The following is a 25,856-nucleotide window of genomic DNA, read 5'->3' as shown; positions in this document are numbered from 1 at the left end:
ATTGCCCTCCTGTGTACTTATGGTGAGAACATTTTGGTGTATAAAGTCAAACTAAACGAGTCTATGCATTGTAACAAGTTTTCTAAGAATGTGTGTGGTTGATTTATAGTGCATCAAGCCAAAGGAGGCAGAACATAGACTTGGATTGAAATAATGGTTGGAAACTGACCAAAGAGAGAAGCAACCTGGAATTAAGGAGAAACTGCCTAACAATAAGGACAATTAACCAGTGGAACAGCTTGCCACCAGAAATTATGGGCACTCCATCACTGGAGGTTTTTTAAGAATAGACTGGACTTGTCTGAGATGATATAGGTTATGCTGCTTGAACAGGGGGCTGGAGTGGAAGTCCTCCAAGGTCCCTTCCAGATCTACTCTACTCTACTCTACTCTACTCTACTCTACTCTACTCTACTCTACTCTACTCTACTCTACTCTGTTCTACTCTACTCTACTCTACTCAGGATTAGATAGTCAAAGAGGATCCCTTCAAATAGAGAAGTATCCTTTATAAAGTAGAACATATGGTAACTTTATCTTCATGCCTTCCCATTTTGAAAGTTTACAATTATGTATGTCACTTTCATCTTGAGTGGTACTTCCTTCCAACCCTTCCCTGTGTTGGTACAAAACCACCCATTATTCCCCACATAAATGTTCCTTTACCCCAAGTTCTATGGAAATCATGGGTAACTTAAGGGAAGAGTTCCATACATGAATCTAGGTTCACCTAGGCCACTTCATTATCAGACTCTGCTTAATCTGCTTAATAGTGGAAAACCCCATATTTGTACCATTCAAGGCTGAGGCACAACTCAATGGTCCTGTGCTAGATATGCCTTTCCATTCTGTTTTGACATTTTCTTTTAATGGATTGTGATGGTTGGTTCAGGAAAAATAAGAAGGTTGAGTGAGATGAGATGAGTTGAATTCACAGAAGCTCACAGTTCATCAAAACTGCCGCTTTGTTTTGAAGACACTTTCTAGCAGCTCTCTGATGTCTTCCACAAGAGTTGTGAAATCGAAAGGAAAAGGAAATTTCTGTGAAGATATAAGCCTTCACTTTGACAGCTATCATTGTCCTCCAATTCTACAGCTACATGAAAAACCTTTGTTTTTTATTTTTGATATGAATCACCAGAAGACACTGACTTGAAAATAATCTTTTCTTTATTATATCTTTCAATCAGATGGCTAATCAGTCATTCTGACCATCCTGTCAGAGTTTCCAAAATCCCCAACAAACTCCCTTAAGGCTGAATTTAAAAGAAACTCAGGAGGAAGGTGTAAAAAATGTTTCAATGAACTTTTCAATAACTTCAAACCCAACAAGAGAAACGAGAGACAAGTACTTGATGGATTAATGGCCAACAGGTTGGGTTAAGAAAGATAGAGACATTGAAATTAATGGATCAAGTGTCAACAGAAGGGTTAAAATAAGAAGCAAACTGATACACATATTTTCAGTTGTTTACTAGTAGGAGCAGATGACCTAGCAAAAATGTGTAAATTCTGGGGTGAACATTGTGATTTTTGTTCAAGTATACTTTCCTTTATCTTTCTAATTTATTCAAGATTATTTTTCTTCAAATGCAAACCTATTCAGGTTTTTCTTTTCAGTTTTGCTTGGTTAATCACATAAATATACAAACAGAATCAAGACTCTATTTCTGTTGTGTGAAGTCTCTTCCCAAAGGCCACATTTAATCATCTGCATGGGCAGCAGTGTAAACTAACCACATGGGAAATGAACTATAAGAGAAACTGTTTGAACAGACCCATTCAGCAAATTCTCTCTTTCACTTTGCTAAACTACCTAGTCCAGTGTTTTTCAACCTGGGTCTCTTGAAAATGTGTGGACTTCAACTCCTAGAGTTCATAATTATGCATGCATATTATGAATTATTATATATTATATATATTATAATTATGAATTATGCGTGCATAAGCGCACCAACGTGCCTACTGTCCCTGTCCTATTGTTTCTTTGATATTTTTTTTATTTTTCTTGTATGTATCCGTGTATTCATAACAATGTTTTTACTTATACCTATTATCTTGTAAGTAATTGACAAATAAAAATAAATAAAAAATAAAATAAAATAGAATTTCCCCAGCCAGCTTTGTGAACTTGGGAAGTCCATTCATCTTCAAGAGGCCAAAGTAGAGAAACACTAACGTAGTCTAATCTAGCTTTAAAATCTCTTGTTGTTCAGGTGTCTGAATTTTTATCTCAATGACACTTGGGGAAGATTGGTGTAGTTGGAACTAGAAATTTAATTCTCTGTACTCTTCTCCTTTCTCTGACATTTTACTAGAGGATGTAGGATTTTTAAAACTCAAGTCCTTTACCCCAATTTTTTTGTTTTAAATACAAAGATGGTAAGAGACATACCATATTTTATTATGTGTCTGTCTTTAAATAGAAATAGATTTCATTACTTAGGTTTAAATAAGGCTTAGTATAAGAATCATTTATTGCCTCATTTGAACATCCCAAGGATTCTAAGCTAGAAAAAATATAAATCATATTGAGACAATAGAAGCCAATGTGGAAATCGCAATACAAGCACCATTTCTCTGTAAACTGAGATGTCATATCAGTAGAGAACTTTTATGAAAATGACATGACTATCTGTGGTGAGAAAGCCTTCAAGTGTAGATCCATACATCTCTGGAATCCTGATATTGTGGGGTTTGGGATCAACTGGGAAGCCAGACTGTGTGTGTATGTGTGTGTGTGTGTGTCTATACATAAACATACACATAATATAATAATATAATATAATATAATATAATATAATATAATATAATATAATATAATATAATATAATATAATATAATATAATATAATATAATATATATATATATATATATATATATATATATATATATATATATATATATATATATGGTGTTCGGCTTGGTTCGGTATTTTCCCACGTCATTGTAGTTCTTTTAAAGTTGTAGCAACGTTTCAGCAGAATCTCATCTGCCATCATCAGGCTTCTGTATTGTGTCCGTCTGTGGGTCAGACTTTTACAGTGGTTTCAGATTTAAATTTGGGGCAGCCTATTGCTGTGCCAGAATGGTTTTTCTTCATCCTGATTGGTTGGGAGTCTTGGTCTGTGTTTATTGGTCTCGGAGTTTGCTGTGTTCTGCTTGATGGGTGTTTCTGATATCTTCTGTCTGATTCTGCTGAAACGTTGCTACAACTTTAAAAGAACTACAATGACGTGGGAAAATACCCGAACCAAGCCGAACACCATACATGTAAGTACCAGCGAAAACTTAAGAAAACATATATATATATATATATATATATATATATATATATATATATATATATATATATATATATATACATACATACATACATACATATATATATACACACACAATGTATAATGCCACTGACAACCACAGTTGAGTCCAATGTTTTTGTACCTAAACAAGACAGTAGTCAAGTGAGTTTTTGCCCCATTTTATGAACTTTCTTGCTGCAGTTAAGTTAGTGACATGTTTGTTAAGTGAATCTGGTCTCCCAACTGACTTTTCTTGTCAGAACATTGCAAAAGGTGACCCCAGGACATTGCAACTGTCATAAATATGAGTCAGTTGACAAGCAGCTGAACTTTGATCACATGACCATGCAGATGCTGCAAAGGTCATAAGTGTGAAAAACAGTCATGTCACTTTTTTCAGTGCCATTTTGAAGCTAACAGGTATAGGTATTATTATACATTGAGGACTACCTGTACTCAATGGGGGAACCTTCCGTTCCTTTGGATTCATCCATTGAAAGACTTAAGGGCAGGCTTCCGGTTTGAGCCTCTTCGGCAACAGACCGAAACCTCGTCTCTGCGAGGCTTCGATCTATGCTCGCTGCTGGAGCGTCCCGAGCTGGCTGGTTTCGGGGCTAAGCCACCCTGTAGAGGTGGTGAAGAGGGGGGGAGACTGCCTGCAGAGTTGAGGAGAGCCGCATCTCTCCTCCCCAGCTGGCCATTACTCCCTTTCCCAAAGGCGGTTGCAGCGGTGGTCAGAAATGGCCACCACAAAGAAGAACTCAACTGGAAAAGAATGTGTAGGAGGAAGATAAGAGGAGAAAGTTTTGGTTTACTGGGTCAAACAGCAAAAGCAACAAATAAGGTACCCTGGAATTGAAACTATTAAAAAAACAATAACATTGTTCCCTAAGAAGATTTTTAAGCTGCGAAGGAGAGAGAAAAGGGAAAAGATTTATTTATTTTCCTCATTTTCCTATACTGACAGCTAAGAGACTTAAGCAAGAAATTGAAAAAAAATCTACTTTGACATTAATAGGCATTTAATGCTGAAAATAAAAAGTCAAAGGGATAATAAAGATTTCTGGATAATTAAAAGCTTTTGAAAACAGGAAAGGAGAGAAAAAGAATAAAAGGGCAGGATCTGGAAGGGAAGAGACTGCCTGGAATTAAAAAGAACTTACAGCAAAATCCCAACACGACTTCCAAAAGATACAGTTTAACTGAAATATCACAACAAAAACCCCAGGAAGAGAAAGTGGAAAAAGAAATAAGAAGATATAACTTGGGACTATTTGGATTACTTGATGATTTCTGCATTTTTGGTTATTGTATTTGAATGACTAAAATCAATCAGGTGGTTGTTTAAACTGTTTAAAATGGCTCCACTTTTAGAAGAACTGAAAATGGAACTTAAAAAGTACAAAGAAGATGCACAAGAAGGGAGAGGTTCTTTTGGCTTCGTATTTCAGTTTTTAGAAATGGATATTTGCAATTATGAGAAACAACAAGAAATGCCTGCAGAACAAGAAGATTGCAACAAAGAAGAAGCCATCTTTAATGAACAAGAAATCTTAGGGGGTGGGGAAGGAAAGTGGGGAAAGAGAATGGAAAGTTTAAGATTGGGAAAAACAACTCCCCCCCAAAAATAGAGTGAAAAATAAGTATAAAATCAGAAAGCAACAGAAGAGGGAAATGCAGAAGAGAGAATTAGAAGCAGAGAGACAAGGGGGTAAAAAGGGGAGGGAGAAGATGAGAGGAAAGAAAGAAAGGAAAATAAGTTATAAAGGACAGAAACAAAATATAGAGAAACAGGGCCTATTTAGAGATAATGGGTGAAAATCTAACTGAAAAAGGATTCTGTAAAGGTACATAAGATTGTATTGTTATATTAGTAATAGAAATAACTTTAGAAAATTGGAAACAACGTATGATTAAAATGAGGGATAAAACAGTTAGTGTAATTTAGTGAAATGTTTGTGAATAAAATAAGTGAAATAAAACAAATGGGAAAATTGAATTAGGAAGGAACGGGAACAGTTTAATTAGTTAATGTTTTATAAAATATAAGTGAAAGGGGGTGGAATTAACTATGGAAAGCTTATAATTGTTCCCATAGAAGTATGATATTTAATTGAAAAGTAATGTTAAAGATGTTAAGACTTTAATGAATATTAATATTAATGATAGAATTGAATTTAAAAGAAGCCTTTTAACTTCTTTCTAATGCTCTAACTTTTAAGTTCTTAAAGAATCCACCATAATTATTCTCTGCAAAAAAAAAAAAGAAAACCTTTAGCACCATGATTGCAAACCTACGGCACGCGAGGTGGCATGCAGTGCCCTCTCTGACGGCACATGAGCTGTCGCCCCAGTTCAGCTCCAACACGCATGTGTACATGCCTCCTCCCGGCCAGCTGACCTTTGGTCTCTGCTGCGCATGCACGTGGGTGCATGGCATGTGCAGGGGGTCATGTGTGTATGCATGGGGTCAGGGTGCGTGCTCATGCATGGGGGGGCAGGGCATGCATTGCAGTTTGGGTGTTCAGGTGCACATGTGCACTTTGGGCACTCGGTCTGGAAAAGGTTAGCCATCACTGCTTTAGCACATATCCTGTGATCCAGTCAGAGAAGGAAGATTGCCACTTGCCACCTTTCAAATAGTTCAACGCAAAGGGAGTTTTCTGGAAAAAAGTGACTGGTGACATATTACCAAATCCAGTTTCCCAAAAGTTGTGGAGAGGGTGCATTATGATTGTGGAAGAAGGTTTAGAGATCTTCCCACATAGAGTTCATTAATGTAATCTTGCGTCTCAGAACAGTTTGAATGATTGACAGATTCTAATAGTCATGAGTTCAAACTCAATTTAAATTTTAATTTCCTGGCCTTTTTGGCAAGATATCCTTTAGCTAAATCCAATCATTTTTTTTCAGCGTCACTATCATTGTGGGGTAGTGAGAGTCAGATACAGAATAAGGTTATAGCACCACCATAGGAAAAACATAATGTAGGAGAACATAGCACTGATTCACTTTCCTATTTTTGATTTTTGTTTTATAAACTAATCCTTTAATTTACTGGAACAGCTTGTCTCCCAAGATGAAGACGTAGGAGACCACTGTCCTTGAGAAAACAATGTGCGTAAACGAAGGCTTTGTCTTGTGCATCTAAATAAGCTGACCTTGAGGCTCCTTTAATCTTTTCAGTGAGTCAGACTGGTTATTTACATTAGCTTGATGACACACCATCCTGTATTACAAAATGGGTGACAATTCAGAAATGAATCTACCAGATATTGTTCTTTGCTCATTGTTTCAGGAGGCATGAGCCTTAGTTTCTTCTTCCTTAATTTGTGCAATGGCAAAGTGCCTCCTGATGTTTCATAACATCATTTGGAATACAGTTTATACAAAGACCCAAAATGTGAAACATTCATCTGACACTAAAATATCTTACCCCATCTGTGGAAAGCAGAGAAAAGGAGAACCAACATGGTATAGTGTATGGCTGATGTATGGCTAGGTCCTCAAAGACTCATATCAGAGCCATGAAACTGACACAGGAAGATGATTCCATTACAGTTTGTCCGCCCACAGTACAATATCTCAAAAGGTCACAGTGATCTCTAATGAAGATTGCACTTCAAACTCTTGGAAGAAAAGAAAGATATATTTCTAACAACAACATTTGTCAGCCTTCAAGATTTTTCTCCCTTTGCTTTGCATCTTTCGGCTGTCATAAGTAACGGGGGGAGGAGGGGGGAATGGTTATGGGAAGTGAGCTGGAGGTGTTACAAACCAGCACTGTATAAGCTGGTGGGGGGTACATTCTTGCTTAGGTTTCTATCCTATGCTATGCGCAGCTGCAACCCTTTATCAAACTATGTCAAGGTCAATGCACAGAAGCCTCATCACTACCTGGAGATGCCCACATGATGATATACACAACTTTTAATTGGATGAACCAATTGAACTATTGGGGGTGGGAAAGTTGCCATTACTTTGTATATGTGATTTACGCGCCCATTTTCTCAGATTTAGAATTCTTTTGTTGCTACCACTTGATTTCCAGTAAAAGATATCTTTTCTCTGATTAAAAGAGTCTAAGTATTCCTTTCTTGGATTTTGAATAGAGCACCAGCTGACAACATTTCAAGTTTATTTCATTTCATCACCAAAACTGTTTCAGTTGTTCCCATAGTAATATAATAATAAATGTAATTATTGCAATAATACAAAATCAATACTCATATAAACCATCAAGTATCAGGTCCAATAACCACTATTAAGGTTAGCCCAGGAATAAGCCATCAATGTAGTTCATTTAGCCTTGTTTTCACAAGCTCTCATATATAAAAATGAGATCTTGTACAATATTTCAGTTCAGATGGAATGGCATTCCATAGGATGAGAGCTCCTACACAAAAGACTCTATTTGAATAGGTGATCTCTTAGATAAGCCGGCTGCAAGCAAATACCAACATTGTGTATTACAGCCACATTATGTGGACACCAGATATCCATGTTGCTCCAAACATATGAAACTCATATTGTTCCAAACATGAATTCCACATTTTTGTGTACAGATTTCCTGACATTCCTAATTTATTTCCACAGAGAAAGTGATACCATGAATTCAAAGAAATACACAGACAGATTTATCCTAATAAACAGAGGAGGAATATATTGCAAGGAACAAAAGTCTATGCATAAAAAATCCCAAGCCAGACTGGATTAATATTGAATATTGTGTAATTATAGATTTGCGAGACTATGGAGCCATGATGCTATGATTTTCTTCCCACTCCCATAGGCCATCAACCTGTAATCTCAACCTTTGACAAGGGCATAGAAGACTTGGAATATTATTACAGTAAAATGCATGTGACAAAAGATCCTGTGTTAACATCTGACAGAGAGAAGCTGACACTTCAGAGGTTAGTGGCCATGGCAACCAACCCACTTATCCTTTCTCAACCATGCAAGCATCTGCCTTCAGTGTGCCTGAACTGCTCTAATTATGAGGTTTCTTGGTTATGAAGTAATAGCCATCCATTCTAGCTTTTGGCAGATCTTGTAGTCAGAATCATTGATAAAGCTGACTCACATTCCCACTGCATAGCCAATGCTTGTTGTTATTTATGTCTATCGTAGCAGTGGTGCAATTATTTCTTAATTATCTATTATTTAAATGCAAAGGAAAGAATGTGAAATCAGTTTTGTCAACAGCTTCCCTATATAAAACATATGTTTATTTTTTCATCCCTTTAATTTGCAAGAGAAATTGCCTTCAGTCCAAAACTTCCAGCTTTCTCATGTTGGTGAGGCTGAAGAATGGAGGGGATGTAGGCTACTTGCAAAATTGCACAAGTAACAAGAGCATCATAGAATAGACTAGCCAGAATTTTCTGAGTTTGAACACTTATTTAAGGAAGATAAAAAGCTTGCCTCTGCTTCAAATGACAGAATTCGGGTTGCGCAATACAAGAAAAAGATTTTTTTTAAAAAAAAAACTGATAATGGATTTATATACAATTTTATGAATGAAGAGCACAATATTATGTTATTACTTATTAACTTTGTGTGGTGTAAGTCTAGAAAGCAATAGCTCATTATACTGTATGTTTCCCCCTTTATCAATATTATTACCTAATAGGGATGTACAACACTTCAAATTCTAAAGATGAGTGCTTTGGAATATATAAACATGTAATAAAATGTAGCAAAATGTAATTAAAATTTTCTGTTATTCTGTTATGTTATTTATTAGATTCATATTTAACACAACTAAGGGACTATTCGACAAAAATAATAATGTCTGCTCTGAAGATTCAACATTAACTATTGCTTGTTTTTACGTAATGTAGGAATATGACTACATTTAACCCCTTTTTGTAGTATCTCATTTTAGATAGTGAATCCCTCTTAGAACCCAACAATTTTGCCATCTGCTTAACTGGTAATTCAGTAGAGATATAAAGAGAAATCATATGAAAGTGTTTAAATATTGACAGGCAAACCTCCAGTATGACTTGAAAAAGTTATAACATCTATAGAGGCTTACATTCTTTAACTTTAGATACCAAATAATGAAACACAAATAGATGAAAACCACTTCTGCATATGCAGAAAAAAGATGCATTCATACTGGAAAGTATTAAACAAACACAAAATAGTTACTAATTTAAATCCACTAAGGCAGGGGTGGGATCCAACCAGTGTTACTACTGGTTCGGTGACGTTTTGCGCTGCGTGTGTGTGTAGAAAAAAAATCAGCTATGCTGCCTGGACAGCTGAAAAGCGCTGCGCGCGGATGCGCAGCATTTGAAAAGCCACTTTTTTCCTGCTTTTTCAACCTCAGCTGTGCCGCGCAAAGCAGCTGAGGTTGAAAAAGCAGGAAATAAAGGACAGGTAAGAGCCCGGCCAGGCAGGTGAGCCAAACAGCAGCAAACACAGAACCGGTTCGGTGTCTGCTGCTCTTCAGAGCTACCAGTTCTATCGGGCAGAACTGGTAGCATCCCACCCCTGCACTGAGGTATGTTAATGAAGTATCATGAATCAGAGAACATAAAGGAGAAGAAGAAAGCTATGTTCAAAAAAGGTACCCGATCTTTTATTCAGTTTCCCTTTTATTATTACACAGCTATTAACAGAATATACAAATTGGAAGTAATAAGGCATTTTTCTTTTCCAAATCTGTAGTTAAACATTTTTTTTCTTTAATTCATTTATGTCTGATCTTGAAGATTGCCTGGACAAAACCCTGGGTTTTGTTTTTTGTTTTTTTGGTTTTTTTTGTCAGAATTGGCTTGCCATTGTCTCCTTTCTTGGGCTGAGAGAGAGAAACTGACCTAACCCAAGACTAGAAGAACTCACCATCTTCTGGGTTCTAGCCTGATGCCTTAAAAAATTACACTAAAATGGCTCTCTTATTGAACCATGAATTATGTATCAGTGCCAAATGTTGATTAGCTAATCAGCATTAAAAAACAGCCTTCTTTTGTTACCATTATTTCTTAATAGTATCAACAACCTGCTAATCAAAATAGCAAGACTTTTTGCAATTTGTAGGGGCATGTACAGAAAGAAAAGATACAGGAGAAATGTAGACACACCGAGGCTCGTTGTAAGTTACAGATCATCATAACAGAATAAAATGTGAAATACCCTTTCCAGAGAAAGAATATTGACGTTTCCATTTTCTGTTATTAATGGGAAGGTTCATCTGTCGCAATATCTATTAGGAGATAAACTACTGAACAGCATGGGATTTTCAACAAATTAATCACATGTAGAAGATGCAGGAAATAACAACAGGATCTGCTATCTTTGGCTTAATCAGACGAGAGTTATTTAATGAGTTTAGAGAAGAACTATTACTATGTCATGATGGAATTCTGAATATTTCTGTAAACTAAAGTGTATATAATCCAGCATGAACCTTGCTTTTCAGAAAACCACATTTTAATAAGCCCAGGAAAAGAGTGGGCAAGATTTCTGGTTTGATGTTGCTGTGTGATTGGCACAGGGGAGCAGGGCTCTGCATCCCCATGTTGAATCCTCTTCATTGGAGCCCCCCCCGGGGCAAAATTCACCCTGTAGGGATGACATATAAGAAGGGGCACCCTGCAGATCACGGAGAATGGCGGCTTTCCTGCTGGACCCAGGGTTTCTTCCCTCTTTGCTGAGGATGAAGATGAGGCAGCCAAAATGGCCACTGTGAAGCTGGGGCAGCTGAATAAACCAAGATTGTGCTGGAGTGGTGTGAATAGACGGGAGCTGGATGAGGTGACTTTTGAATTTTGCTTAGGATTTACTCTAAAAGAAAATTAATCCAGAAAAAGAGGCTGTCTAGAATGCTTTCTACAGGTGACTAAAGAGAGGCAGAGAAAAACTCACCCTAAGGAATTAAGTTAAAGCTTAGAATACAGAAAGACAGGATGTATAAACCTTATTGGCATAACATAGAATAGGTATTTTAAAATGCTGGACATTGGACTGGCTATTGTATATTTTGTTTGAAATATTTTGAAATAAATAAGTGGTAAAACAGCTGTAAAGTGAACTTTTTAACATTGATTTCGAAGTGGAAGGTACCATCTACTGGTGAATAGATATATATTATGTCATACTCCTAAACAATAATAGAGCAACTGTGGGAAACCTTGATAAGAGAAGAATAACACCTGAGGGTCTGCTGTATTATTTACTGTTCTATACTTATCTACTTCATGGTGACTAGAAGATCAACCTTGAAAACCTGGAGGACATCTAATGGAATGACTTTGGAATATTGGAACTAACTAGCAAATTTAAAAGTGGATTTAAAAAATCACTTGGAGAAACCCCTGGACTGTATAAATTAAACTTATTGATTAACTGTGGGATATAAAGAACTATAACTATTGTACTTCCTGATTTACAATATCAAGATCAAGTAATCTGCTGGCTTTGGGATACCAAAAAGAATAGACTCTGGAGCAATGACAGATTACTGACAGAATGTTGTATACTACTTGGACTTTTTAAAAATAAGGCAAGATGGCTCATCAGTAAGAACCGGAGGCACAAAAAGAAATTATGATGTTACTTCAAAGTTCTTATGATACGATGATGGGGAATTTTAGGGAGATAAAGGACCTATTACATGAAATAACTGGAAAGACTGAAAATGTGCAACAAAGAATAATGAAGCAGGATAATAAAACCCAGAAAACAAGGGAGATAGCTATAAGCTTAGAGAATGAGATAGAACACATGACACAACAAATAGAATAAGGAGAAAAGAAGGAGGAGATTATAAAACTGGGTAAAATAAAGTTGGTGAAATATATATTAGGAGACAGAAAAATAGAATTGCATAAATCAAAAGATATTTTTGGAAAAAAGACAGAAGGTTTGGCAGACTTATGGGTGGACTGGCAGCAAAAAATAGTGGGGATGGAAAGGATGGTTGGGTTGAATATGAAAGATGTAGATAAGGACCCAAGGGAGGAGTATGGGAGACAAGCCAAAAAGAGAAGAAGTGAAACTTCCAGGAGGATGAGAGATGATGGATAGGGAGGATCTTTCTTAAATAAAAATAAGAGTGGCTGTACTAAAATTAGAATAGATTAAAAATTAGAAATAGGGGGAATATTGTTGTATTTTTACATAATACATTTAAAATGAATGTTAGAGGTTAAGATTAGATTTTGAAAAAGGATGTTATCAGGTATGCTCAAAAACAATCCAATTACTATTAGGAGGATGTAGCAAATATTGAATAATTGAAAAATTATGTGCTGATGCAGATATGTATAATAACACTAGATGATGTAAGTTTGATTAATGTAGTAATTTTCATTTACACTAATATTACTTTTGTATCAAAATGAATGACACTCAGACGCCACACTGTCCATGAAATGTATGTTGATGTATGTTTAAAAATTAAAACAAACTTTACAAAATAAGAAGAGCAGGCAAGATTCCATATGGGGGTATCTAATGGGAAATGCTTTCCTACAAGAGGCACAAAATTCTACTGGGGAAGTAAAATAAATGATTAAGATAATCACCTACTTTATTTGTCTCTCACTGGGTTGCTTTTAAATGAAGAAAACATTTACAGATTTTCCATATTGTCCACCTTTAAGCAAGCAAATAAATTCAGATTTATAAATAAATTCACATTTAAAGTTTGATTATATTTTAAATGATGGTCACCATATATACAAAATCTCCTTTCTGTAGCTTCTACTGTTTTTAATGAACATTGTTTGTAGAGCCCAAAACAACCTCGCTGATGATAGATAATAGTGAATAATTTAAATCTGCAGAATGTATTTATTTTTGAATGACTTCCAGGAAATGTTTTTACTATGTTTTATAAATTTTTATAAATGTTTTATACATTTGCCTTGATTATTTTTGCAGAAACATTTTGCCAAATGCAAAATGATACATCACTTACAAAATTCAAGAGTTGAAACTTTTAAACACAGAAATGCACAGAATCACATTGCTTCAGTCTTTGAATCTTGTACATGAATAGATTTGACTGGGTGTTTTTTAATGCATTTATTCAAATGACTCATTTCCCCTGAAGAGTTCCACTTGATCTTTGTCCAAAGAAGGGACTATGCAATGTTTAGTTTTAATTTCCCTTGATCTGGTCTATGCCAGGAATATTAGGAGATTTACACATAGAAAGCTATATTACTCTAGGTCAGACCAGTTGTCCACAATGCTGGATTCATTATCATAATCCTATAATAAGAACATTAGATTGAAGTCTCCAAAATTCTAGGCTGGCAATACCATCAGATGGCAACAACAAAACCATATACTGTACATATTCAGTTTACAAAACCATACACTGTACATACTCAACTTGAATATGATAATTGCTAAATGATCATTTGTACATACTACAAATGATCATTTAGCGATCTGAATAAATTGAAGTTATGCTGAACCACAAAAAAGGTACTTACGACCCAGAATCAAAGTTCTGATTGCTGCCCCCTGCTCACATTTTGGGCACTCAGCAAGTAGCTGAGGAGGAGGAGGAGGAGGAGGAGGAGGAGGAGGAGGAAGAAGAAGAAGAAGAAGAAGAAGAAGAAGAAGAAGAAGAAGAAGAAGAAGAAGAAGAAGAAGAAGAAGAAGAAGAAGAAGAAGAAGAAGAAGAAGAAGAAGAAGAAGAAGAAGAAGAAGAAGAAGAAGAAACAACTTCAAGGGCAATATACAATAGAAGTTTTCTAACAGGCAGATCCCAAATCCAAGCATATTTACTCCATGTTCATTTAGAATACAGCAGAATGTAGCTGTTTATTTTAATTTTGGTTCAGTCATGGGATATACAATATATGTATAGGGTTGTAAGCTTAATTGATCCCAAGTATAAATATATTTACAAATCATATTGTCTTGTGAATACAGCAGAGTATGTTATTCTATTTCTCAAGGAAAAAAAGTCAGTTTCATTCTTCTTAAATGATTCCTGACTGGTTTGACAGGAATACCAGATAACTGCTGCTTCTCCAGCTGTCTCCTGGTGTCTACATCACTTAAAAAAAACGAATGAATAAATAACGCATAGCAAATAATTGATGGAAAGGGAAGCAGTGTCAGTGTGTTGAGTTACAGAATGGCACACAGTTCTTCAACTGTGCCTCTGGGGCAGTTTGAATTATAATTCAGTTTGCAAAGTTCTCCTCAAAGTATTGTCATACCCAAAACAAAGAATGTAATGATGTAGGTTAGCAGTTGATTTTTAAAATTTAGGTTTGGCAAAATTCTGTCTCATGGAATAGGGCTGAATCTACTGATTTTTATTTTATTTTAATCAACTTTGTGAAAATCATTTTACTGATGAATTGAACACGAAAACTGGAATGTCATCTTCCTGCAGTTCTTTCATGCTGAATATTCTTACTTTTTCAGCTTCGAGCACTAGTAAAGGAATAGGGCAGTTTTTATACATTTCCCCCCACAGACATGATTAAATTGAAAAGTGTACAAGGGGAAAAGCCTAAATATGTTTTTTTCCAGCTGTGTTGACCTAAATTGAAATCATATATCTATAGTAGTGCCAAATACAAACTCAAATGTTTGGTGATTTATTTTTTTTATCCTTGGTCTAAAGTTAAAAAAAAAAATCATGCTTGAAACTCCATTTCATTTCGCCTTTAATCCCAAGGGACAGAAGCATGCAAAACACTGACATGTGAAATGAGTCAATAAAACATTATCAAATCACTACCGTGTTTCTTATATAATAAGGCCGGGTCTTATTTTATTTTTTTGAGCCCTAAAAAAATGGCTAGGCTGTCTTTTGGGGGGTGACTTAATCCCCCCCTTGAATCTTTGGGCGGGCGGGCAGCGACGGCTTGGATGTTGACCTCGGCGATGGTGGGGCACTTCGTATCGGGGTCAACGCAGGCAGCACCATATCCGGGTGTGCAACAAAAGTACTTCCTAATGGCAAGCCCCCCCACCATCCCCCCCCATTCTGCATGTTTTAATATAGGCCTTAATTTGGGGGGAGGGGCTTAATTTCATTTCATGCCTATAAAACATGCTGGGACTTCCTATTGGGGGAGGCCGTATTGTTGGAGAAACAGGGTAGGTATATACGTCTCAAATACTCAGTTTTAACTTCCATTATCTCTCACCAGTAGGATATATTCAAAGGCTGATAGTACACCCAGAAGGCCACAAATTAAGAAAAAAATGGGGAAAAATAATTTTGGGGAGTAGAAGATTTATTCTGATGCCTGTTCCTTCAGTAGCCCAAACTCTTTCTCCTTGCCTCTTTTCTTCCTTTATCCCCTTCACAGGAAGAAAGCAACGACCACACCAAGAAAGATGTGTTCAAGTCAAGGTAAATAGTAGGGAATATGGAACCTTTGAGAAGTCGATGAAAAAATGTACAAGATTAATATACGAGTTTTCATATCCTATGAGAGAAATGTAGTTTTGAAAATCTTCAAATCCAGAGAGAATATGAATTCCAGAAGACCCCCCTTGGCATTGTATGAGTGCTGTAAAAATTACATGACATACACAGTTCTTGGTAGAACATGTTTTTGAAACTCTGATGCAAACTGAATGTAGATAAAGAAATACATTTCATTCCATCCTCTTTTATTGTATGATCCTCTGTGAACATAATTAATACATCATATTATGCCTACTTCCTACCTAAAATCCTTTTTTAAAAAAGATTTTCTAAAGCTGCCAAAGAATATCAGAACAAGCCTGACACTAATTTAACTATGAATCCTTAGGGATTCAGTGAATTTTTTAATCTCATAAAATCCACATTGAACAAGCAAGTCACCTCAGGCTGACACAATTAAGCTTAATTAGTGCAACCTTTATTCTGAAACTCTTTGCCCAAAGAGACTTGACTTGATAATTTTAGATTATAGTTGATTATAAATGTCAGATTATCCCTCATATTATTATGGCATTGAACGAAAGTCCCACAGCAATAACATTTTATTCGTGCTGTGTGTTTTACTTTGAAAGGCAAAAGTACAAAGAATTCAAAGGAAGGAAGGGAGAGAAGGAGAGGGAGAGGGGTGGAGGAGGAAGAGTAGAAGGAGAAGGAAAAGGAAGCAATAGAATCTTAAGTTATATATACTGTTCATTGTAAACTACAATGCTTCTGCTTTTTTTTAAAAAAGTTGGTATTTCTCTTGCTAAAATTTGCCAAAAAATTATATTTCCAAATGATTTAACCGGTGATTAAAATGGAAAGTTAGGCATGCCCCCGTCACTCACAAACAGGTACATACAGTACACAGATTCAAACTTAAATCTATATCCACTTATGTAAGAGTCAGGCCAACATTCATACACTGCATGAAGACACCAATGGCTAGCCTGGAAAAATTAAGCAATGCAAGTCATTGTCCAAGGTCTTCTGATAATGCAAATCTCTCTCTCTGTCTTTGAGGCTTAAGAATAAAGCTCCTTTTGACACAAATGCACTGGTAGCAACAGAGTGTGTGCATTTGTGTGTATCTGAAAAGGAAAAGTGGCAGTTGTGAAAGTGCAATTGTGGCCTCACTCTTTTCATACATGTGGATACAGTGCCAAAATGATAATTTCTTTCTTTTTCTTTTCTCTCTCTCTTTCCTTCCTTCCTTCCTTCCTTCCTTCCTTCCTTCCTTCCTTCCTTCCTTCCTTCCTTCCTTCCTTCCTTCCTTCCTTCCTTCCTTCTGACTATTCTTTCTATATTCTGTATGGGTGCTTCTGGATTGGCAGTTATTTTAATACTATTGGAGAAGAAAAAGATAGAATTCCAGAGTTAACTGGCCTCCCAATAATCAAAATAAAATGCTGGATACAATTTTATTCATTTTATATGTGTAATAAATCAAGGGAGAGAGGGAAGAAAAGAAAAGAAAAGAAAAGAAAAGAAAGAAAAAAAGAAAGAAAGAAAGAAAGAAAGAAAGAAAGAAAGAAAGAAAGAAAGAAAGAAAGAAAGAAAGAAAGAAAGAAAGAAGAAAAGAAAAGATCAACATTTCATCAGGAAATAACAAATAGGCTTGTGCCAGCAAATAGGGTTGTGCCAGCAAATAGGGACAAATGGAACAGATGTGACTCTCTTTTCCCAACTTCCTAGATTTTAATTAAGATGTAGCTTGGACCATAACAGAGATTATGCTGGGTCACACAGAATTATTACTGAAAGGTTGGGAGAATGTTAGCAAAGGAGGTCAATAAGCAGCAGGGGGTTTCCAAGCTTCATGATTGTCTCCAGCTATATATAATCTTATAATCTTCCTCAATGACCTACACAGGATGATTCACAGTTGGAAAGAACCCCTGAGGGACAACACATTTATTCTGATTTTTCAAACTCAAGGAGCATCTTGATGGATGCCTAGGCAGCATTAATAAAAATGAGAAATGTAAATAAATTTAAATACTTGTTCAATGGCAGCATCAGAATCCTCTTCTCAACCCCCTTCCCTCTTCCAAAAAAAAAAAAAAAAAAGCAGATCATATATTGAAAATCAAGATTAACTTCTATGTGTGGAGGAAAATTGTATGTCACATTAGAAATGCAAATTAAAAAATATGACACATTTCACATTTGTGGTCTCGTCTCAATCACATTTCATGCAATGGAAGTTCTATGGATGACTTTAATGAATGGATTTTCATGTAAGTATGCTTATGATTTTAATTAAAAGTGAATTCTTTTAATTTTCACCGCCTGATTCCTATCAATCTTGACAGGTCCATATCCTTGCATTGCTTGAAATTATTACAGGGCTCCAGATTTACCTAGAAGAATATTATCTTGGTTTGTTTCATTCTTGGAGAGTCCTATGTAGAAAGTTAGCAGAGAGCTTTTGAGTGTGAATATACTTGATGACCACAGGCAGCATATTTTAAACTATAGCAAGTTTGTGGTTCAAGCAGAAATATGTTTCATTCCTGTCCATATAGTTGTTCCTTCTTCATATGAAATGTATTAACAATATAGAATTAATCTGTTAATTGTTCATAGTTTGAAACAAAATGAATCAATGCAAAGATTATAGGAGAAAATAGACCAGGAAACCATTCTTTTGACTTGGTTTAATCCCATTCCTGACATAAACAGTTCTTACGCAATATTTCCCATGGCTCATATTTTGTTCCCTAAGTGATGAAATTAATCCAGCAGGGTGGTGTGATGAATATCTCAAAGACTTCATTCTACAAAAAAAAAAAAAAAAATTCTGTGAAAGCTTTTCCTCCAAGCTAAATGTTAAAAACAAAATCCTTACTAAAGTACCTTCCCTCAAACACCCATAATCACTGGAATTCAAAGCAAAGAGGTGTTTATGCAGGACCCCAATTTCCACTGTGAATGTGTTGTCTTTCTGGAATCCTTAATCTGTATTTCTTCCTTGAGATTCTTTGAAAAAGATTTGGAGGCAAAGTTATGTTTAATGGGTAGGTTAACGAAACATAAATATCTAGGCTAGAAATAAGTGATGCCAAATATTTTACTCCTGTAATTCAAGACTAAATGTTTACTGATCCAAGAAGAATGATGGGGAGGAAAATCATAATAAAGGGTTCACTGTTTGGGAAAATTCAACATTCCTTTAGTTCAATCTCTTGGTTCCCACAGTTATTGTACCAGGTTCCTCTGGGGAACCCAGAAATAATGTATACAGACAATAACTCTGTCTCCCAAATTGGTTTTTTGTAATGGGTACTCTACAAAGCCTTCTGCCTCTAAACTGGATATAGGTATGCTACAATGGAATTACAAAGTTCTCAATAAATCAGAAGCCAGGAAAGTTTAAAACTGATCAATGGAAGAAATAAATATAAAATAGTCTCCCAGATACCATATGTAATATGTGTCCTGAATCTCCTTTGCAATTCTCTACTGTCATTGATATTGGATTGGTGGCTCTGATTTGATCTTGAAACTCAGACAAACATGACGTGATAATCTATTGATGTCTAAAGAATGTAATCGTAATTGAAGACTACGAAATGGAAGCACAAAACAATTTGTAAACCAACTGACACACTGTATGTATATATATGGAAGATGGCTTGATGTTTTTATGTTTTGTTTGTCTATGTTTGTCTTAAAAACCAATAAAAATTAAAAAAAAGAATCAATTTGAGGACTTCCTGATCATATAACACTTATAGAATTTTATTTACTCACCCAAACAACTAAAGGGTAAAGCAGAATCTTCAGATTCTATTTGTGTACATACAATTAGGTCTGCTACTTTTATAGAATCAAACTATATAACATTCTCACTTTTCCAATCTTGAGAAATGATTTACAAGAACAAAAATGATTTAGCATGGGAACAGGATGCACTGGAAATAATCTGATTATAGAAATTGCTCCCGAGTTTCCTTATCTTTAAGACTTCTGCTAGATGACTTGGACAAAATCATATTCCACAATATATTCTTGTTAGTGCATCATTAGTTACTAATAATAAGCAAAAAAAAATTCAACATCTGAAAGCAAAGAGTTTGCTACTGGGTTTGTGGAAGGTGGGCTGTAGAGAAGATAAAGACCTATTATACAAACTAGAACAGCTTTACAATTTACTGGAATGAATGGTATAATTGGAGCAGACTTCTGGGAATATTGACATTTTAATGCATGTTTGAGAAAGTAGAAGCTCTGTCTTCTGATGTAGAATGAATAGTAATCATACTAGACAGCAGAGTTCATTTCATTAAATATGTCACTGGTATCTAAAGATCCCTTTATTCCAATCAAAATCTACTACATTTTATACAGAAAAGCTGCTTAGAGTTCCACAGATCTGAGATGAGCATAAAGTAGAAGATGCTGCTTTTCTATGGTGGAACAAATGCTTCGAAATGCCCTCTTTAAGAGAGATAGGCTGGTATTGCTCTTGCTGATGTTCAGGAAAATATTGAAAGCAGAGTTATTCTAGAGCAGTGGTGGCTAACCTTTTGGGCTCCTGTGCCAAAAATTGTGCACACGCTCACATGTGCGTGCTCACATGCCAGCATCCCAGAAGGCAATGCGCGCAATTCCCCCACCGCCGCCCCTTTTCCTGCCCTGTGCCTCACAGCTGATTTTTGGCTGGTTTGAGGCCTTTTTTGGCCTCCCAGAGGCTTGAAAAAAGCCTCTGCAAGCTTTGCAGGTTGAATAATAGGCCCCTTTCATCACTTCCGGTATTACAGGAAGTGACTAAATGGGCCTATTATTTGTCCTGCAAAGCCTGCAGAGGCTTTTTTCAAGCCTCTGGGAGGCCAAAAAGGTCTCAAATCAGCTGAAAAATCAGCTCTGAAGCGTGCACATGAGCAATGAGGTAAGTTTGCCTGTGGCTCATGTGCCAGCATAAATGACTCTGCATGCCACCTGTGGCACGCGTGCTGTAGGTTTGCCATCATGGTTCTAGAGGATGTTCTATTAACACTGTGGCATCTTTAGTTATTTTATTTTTCATTTATTGTCCTTGCTGTTTTGTATGTGTATGTCTTATGATGTTAATATCATTTTTAGTCATACCATGCATGTTTTACTTTTTGATATAAGTTCTTTAAGCTGCCAAGAGACATCAGGTTATGATGAGGTATAAAAATATTAGATAGATAGATAGATAGATAGATAGATAGATAGATAGATAGATAGATAGATAGATAGATAGATAGATAGATAGATAGATACACATAGACAGACAGACAGACAGAGAGACAGACGGATGGATGAGAAAGGAAGATTATCTTGACAGAGATGAGCAGAATCATTTGTATCCAGAATGTCCACAGACTCTTCCCTATTCACTAAATTATAAGGAAAAGTAGATTCAGTACAATCACACTTACAATATTCTGTTATAACAGTCAAATCTCTATAAAATAATTTTGGGCTTCCTGTGGAGAAGTCAGTCAGTCAGTCAATCAGTCAGGTAGATAGGTAGGTCAGTAGGTTGGTAGGTAAGTTTAGATAAATAGATGTTATTCAATTTAGCACATATGAAGCATTCAGGATGGGATATGTCCCTCCTTTAAAATAGTTAGGCTGATAGAAAATGACTGGTATGAAAACACCAATTAATTTTATGGATACATGAAAATTTGATCTTGGCTCACCAACAGTCCTAGTCCCACATTTCCCCCCTATGGGCTCCCTAATTGAGAATGTGAAAATGGTGGCATATTTAATATGAGCAATGGTTGACAAATAAACACTCACTATTATGCATCAACCACATTTCCCATCAGGAACTCCCAAAATATATTGTATGCATTCATTGTTCCTTTCAGTAAAGGGGCGAACTTGAATCAATCCAGATTATAGCCTCAGTCTATTTGTCACTATTTTGTTTCACATGGTTTGTGCCGTTTGTAGCCACTAAGAATACTGCAGTGAATGGTTTTGCAACAAGTTCAGTGTCAACTCAGAGTGACAAACTGAAAAAAATAAGAAGTCCATGCTAGGAATTATTAAAAATTAAACTTTTAATTTATTATTTAACAAAAATAAAACTGGTGACAGTGCAAAGTTTTCCACAAATCTCAACTGTGAAAACATTTTGGTTACTATTTTAGTTATGGAATTTAAATTATATTATTTAGCTGCTGGAAAATATACTTTTAAGTGTCTTGGGTTCTTGCTGACTAGGAATGCATGTGATGCTTATTTATCTTAGCCAGATCTGCCAACATCTAGAAACAAGTAAAGTAATAACTAGCAGTCAGCACAGGTTTGTTAAAAACAGATCATGCCAAACCAATCTTATTTCATTCTTCAACACAGTGACTAAATTAGTAGACCAGCAAAATACTGTGGACATAATATATTTAGATTTCAGCAAGGCATTCGACAAAGTAGACCATAACCTACTTCTTAGTTAGCTAGAAAAAAGTGGAATAGATAGTACCACCACTACATGGATTTGCAACTGGCTGGCAAACCATACTCAACGAGTAGTCCTTAATGGGTCTAAGTCTACATGGAGGGAAGTAAGCAGTGGGGTGCCACAAGGTTCCGTCTTAGGCTCAGTACTCTTCAATATCGATAACGACTTAGATGAAGGAATAGAAGGGGAACTTACCAAATTTGCAGATGATACTAAGCTGGCAGGAATAGCTAACACCCAAGAAGATAGGCTCAAGATCCAGATGGATCTTGACAGACTAGAACACTGGGCCATATCTAACAAAATGAAATTCAATGTAGAGAGAAGTAAAGTCCTACACTTAGGCAAGAAAAGCCAAAAGTACACATATAGACTGGGTGAAACCAGACTCAATAGCAGTAACTGTGAGAGGGATCTTGGAGTCTTAGTGGACAACCAGCTAAATATGAGCCAGCAGTGTGCAGCAGCAGCCAAAAAAGCTAATGCAATCCTAAGTTGTATTAACAGAGGGATACAATCAAGATCAAGGGAAATACTAACACCACTCTATAAAGCCTTAGTAAGACCACACCTAGAGTACTGCATTCAGTTTTGTTCACCACATTATAAAAAAGATGTTGAGACTCTAGAAAAAGTACAGAGAAGAGCAACCAGGATGATTAGGGGACTGGAGGCTAAAACATACAACGAACGGTTGCAGGAACTGGGCTTGGCTAGTCTAATGAAGAGAAGGACCGGGGGAGACATGATAGCGGTCTTCCAATATTTGAGGGGCTGCCACAGAGAGGAGGGAGTCAAGCTATTTTCTAAAGCGCCTGTAGGCCAGACAAGGAATAATGGATGGAAACTGAACAAGGAGAGATTTAACCTGGAAATAAGGAGAAACTTTCTGACAGTGAGAACAATCAACCAATGGAACAGCTTGCCCTCGGAAGTTGTGGGAGCGCCATCACTTGAGACTTTCAAGAAGAGATTGGACTGCCATTTGTTAGAAATGGTGTAGGGTCTCCCGCTTGGGTGGGGGGTTGGACTAGATGACCTACAAGGTCCCTTCCAACTCTGATTATCTGTTATCTGCCTTTATATGCTGTAATTCTTACAGATTTATACAGCTATTCCTCTGAAAAAAAAATTCTGATAAATGTAAGTAAAATGTTCTCAATTACATTCTTCTAGAAAGACAAAGCTATCTCAAGCAATTTCAACCATGGATGTTGATTCACTTGTTAGACTGTTTTACAGGCAGTGAAATCAAACCTGTTCTTTGCCCATGTTTTCTTCTGGAATCTATGTTTTTTCCCCGTCTTTTGCCCTTGAAGCTGTCAATAGCTATAATGGCAGCCTCAGGGACAAAAATAGTTCGGTAACAGAAAATTGATATTGGGGGAGAATCAATGTTTATTCAATTTCTTTTTTGCTATAGTCTTGTTCTACAGTGTGTTTGATTTTCAGGAAGGAAGGAAGGAAGGAAGGAAGGAAGGAAGGAAGGAAGGAAGGAAGGAAGGAAGGAAGGAAGGAAGGAAGGAAGGAAGGAATTATGTAGTTAGACTGAAAAATCAAAATAACACCTTGGAAAGTGTCAAATGCATCCTACTTTTGTATCATGTCAAGAAAAGTGCATGGATGTGTGTCCATATATAATATAAGTCACCAAGAGTTTAACCTGATTTAAAGGCAATTTTAATTTTTAGTTGGGGCCGTGATGGCTCAGTGGTTAAAATGCTGAGCTTACCAGGTGGAAATTTGACAGCCTGGATTCAACACCCAAGTGCTGCATGACAGAGTGAACTTTGTTACTCACCTCAGCTTTTGCCAACCTAGCAGTTTGAAAGCATGTAAATGCAAGTAAAGTATCGTTTTGGTGAGAAGGTTACGGCATTCTGTATTTTCATGCTGGCCACATGAGGACGGAAACATCACTCAGACAATGCAGGCTCCCTTGTCTGAGAATTGGAGATGGGCACTGTCCCCTTAAGCTGGTCACGACTGTCAAGGGACACATTAAAACCTTTTTTAATTTTTTTTTTAGTGATTGTCTAATTCTCCCCATCAAGCCCCGTGGGCTGCCTCATCATAACAGGGTGGGGGGAGTCTTCCTGGGAGGGCATGCTAGGTACGTACACCAAGACTGTATACTATACTCCCAACAATGTCATCTAAGGTGTGAAGTTCATCCAACTATCAAACTAAAACAAGCAGGGTCCTGTTCTGTCTCACCTGTAGCCACAAAGTGAGAGTCCAAATGTCCCAAAGAAATAAACACGAACAAATAATATCAGAAACCACAGAGTTAACTTTTCTCTGTAATCGTCGTTGGTAGCTTTCCCAGAAACTGTCTTCAAACCAAGATAACGAGCCGCAAGATAATTCAGAGCCAAAAAGGCAAACAGAAGGCTTCTTCCAAGCTGCGAAGTAACTAACGAAGTTTGATCCGGACAAGGATTGTTAGCTAACACGCCTCCTTATATTCCTTGAAGGGGCGTGTCAGTCTCTCTAATTAGTCTATGACTTGACGTTTCCTTTCAAATTGTGCTTGATATCTCAACCTGCGTCTAGTCCTTGCATCAACCCAACATTTGTCATTTTGATCATCACTCAAGGACTCTGGTATGTTCTGTGGATCAGCTGCTGACACCTGAGGCATGATTGATGTGGAAGGTTCTGGAGAGGATGGTGATTCCAACACTCCCTCATTCTCCTGGCTCACGTCTGCATCTCTCATTAAAGCAGGCTCCAATTCCAATGGCAAACCTTCCTCATCACTCGAACCTGTGTCTTCTGATACATCAGACTCAAAGCTCACAGCAGGATCAAACCTTCCAGTCACAACAGGGTCCTGTACTGGGCAGCAACAATATAAGAAGATGCTGGAAACAATGTTCAGTGCAGTGACAATAACAAAGGTATCATTTCATTCCGTAAGAGGAAAGACCAGGATAAACCATATGGAAAATGTAAAAAACTACAGAGGTGACCTTGGTTAAATAATAAAAAATATAACTAAGTCCAGGAAAGCCCATCAGAAATAAGCATAACTACACACACAAGTAGGCATATTATGCAATGTCTTCCCCTCCCGCTCCACAATTGTATAGTAGGACAATGGTTGCAGTTACCAATAGTTTGCTTGCAGTTTCCATTTAGGTGATGACTTCTCATGGAGGCAATCTCTTCAGTATAATCAGATCATTCCCACTTGAAGAGATTGTTAGGGATTTCTAAGGTACCCACAGTTGCTCAATGAGATGACAAAGTCTTTTTGGTTCAGCCCCCATTTTAACGGTGAATGGATCTAGCATATGGAATGAACAGCAACAATGTACTGGAAGAGATATCATGCTGCACTTTAGAATAGAATAGGATAGGATAGGATAGGATAGGATAGGATAGGATAGGATAGGATAGGATAGGATAGGATAGGATAGGATAGGATAGGATAGAATAACAGAGTTGGAAGGGACCTTGGAGGTCTTCTAGTCCAACCCCCTGCCTAGGCAGGAAATCCTAGACCACTTCAGACAAATGGTTGTCCAATCTCTTCTTAAAATCTTTCAATGTTGGAGCATTCACAACCTCTGGAGGCAAGTTGTTCCACTGATTAATTGTTCTGTCAAGAAATTTCTCCTTAGTTCTAAGTTGCTTCTCTTCTTGATTAGTTTCCACCCATTGCTTCTTGCCCTGTCCTCAGATACTTTGGAGA

Source organism: Notechis scutatus, chromosome 6 (assembly GCF_049901735.1).
Source record: "Notechis scutatus isolate UNSWTSFEM ecotype Mainland chromosome 6, rNotScu1.2, whole genome shotgun sequence".
Taxonomy (NCBI): domain Eukaryota; kingdom Metazoa; phylum Chordata; class Lepidosauria; order Squamata; family Elapidae; genus Notechis; species Notechis scutatus.
Note: the sequence above shows the minus strand (reverse complement) of the source record.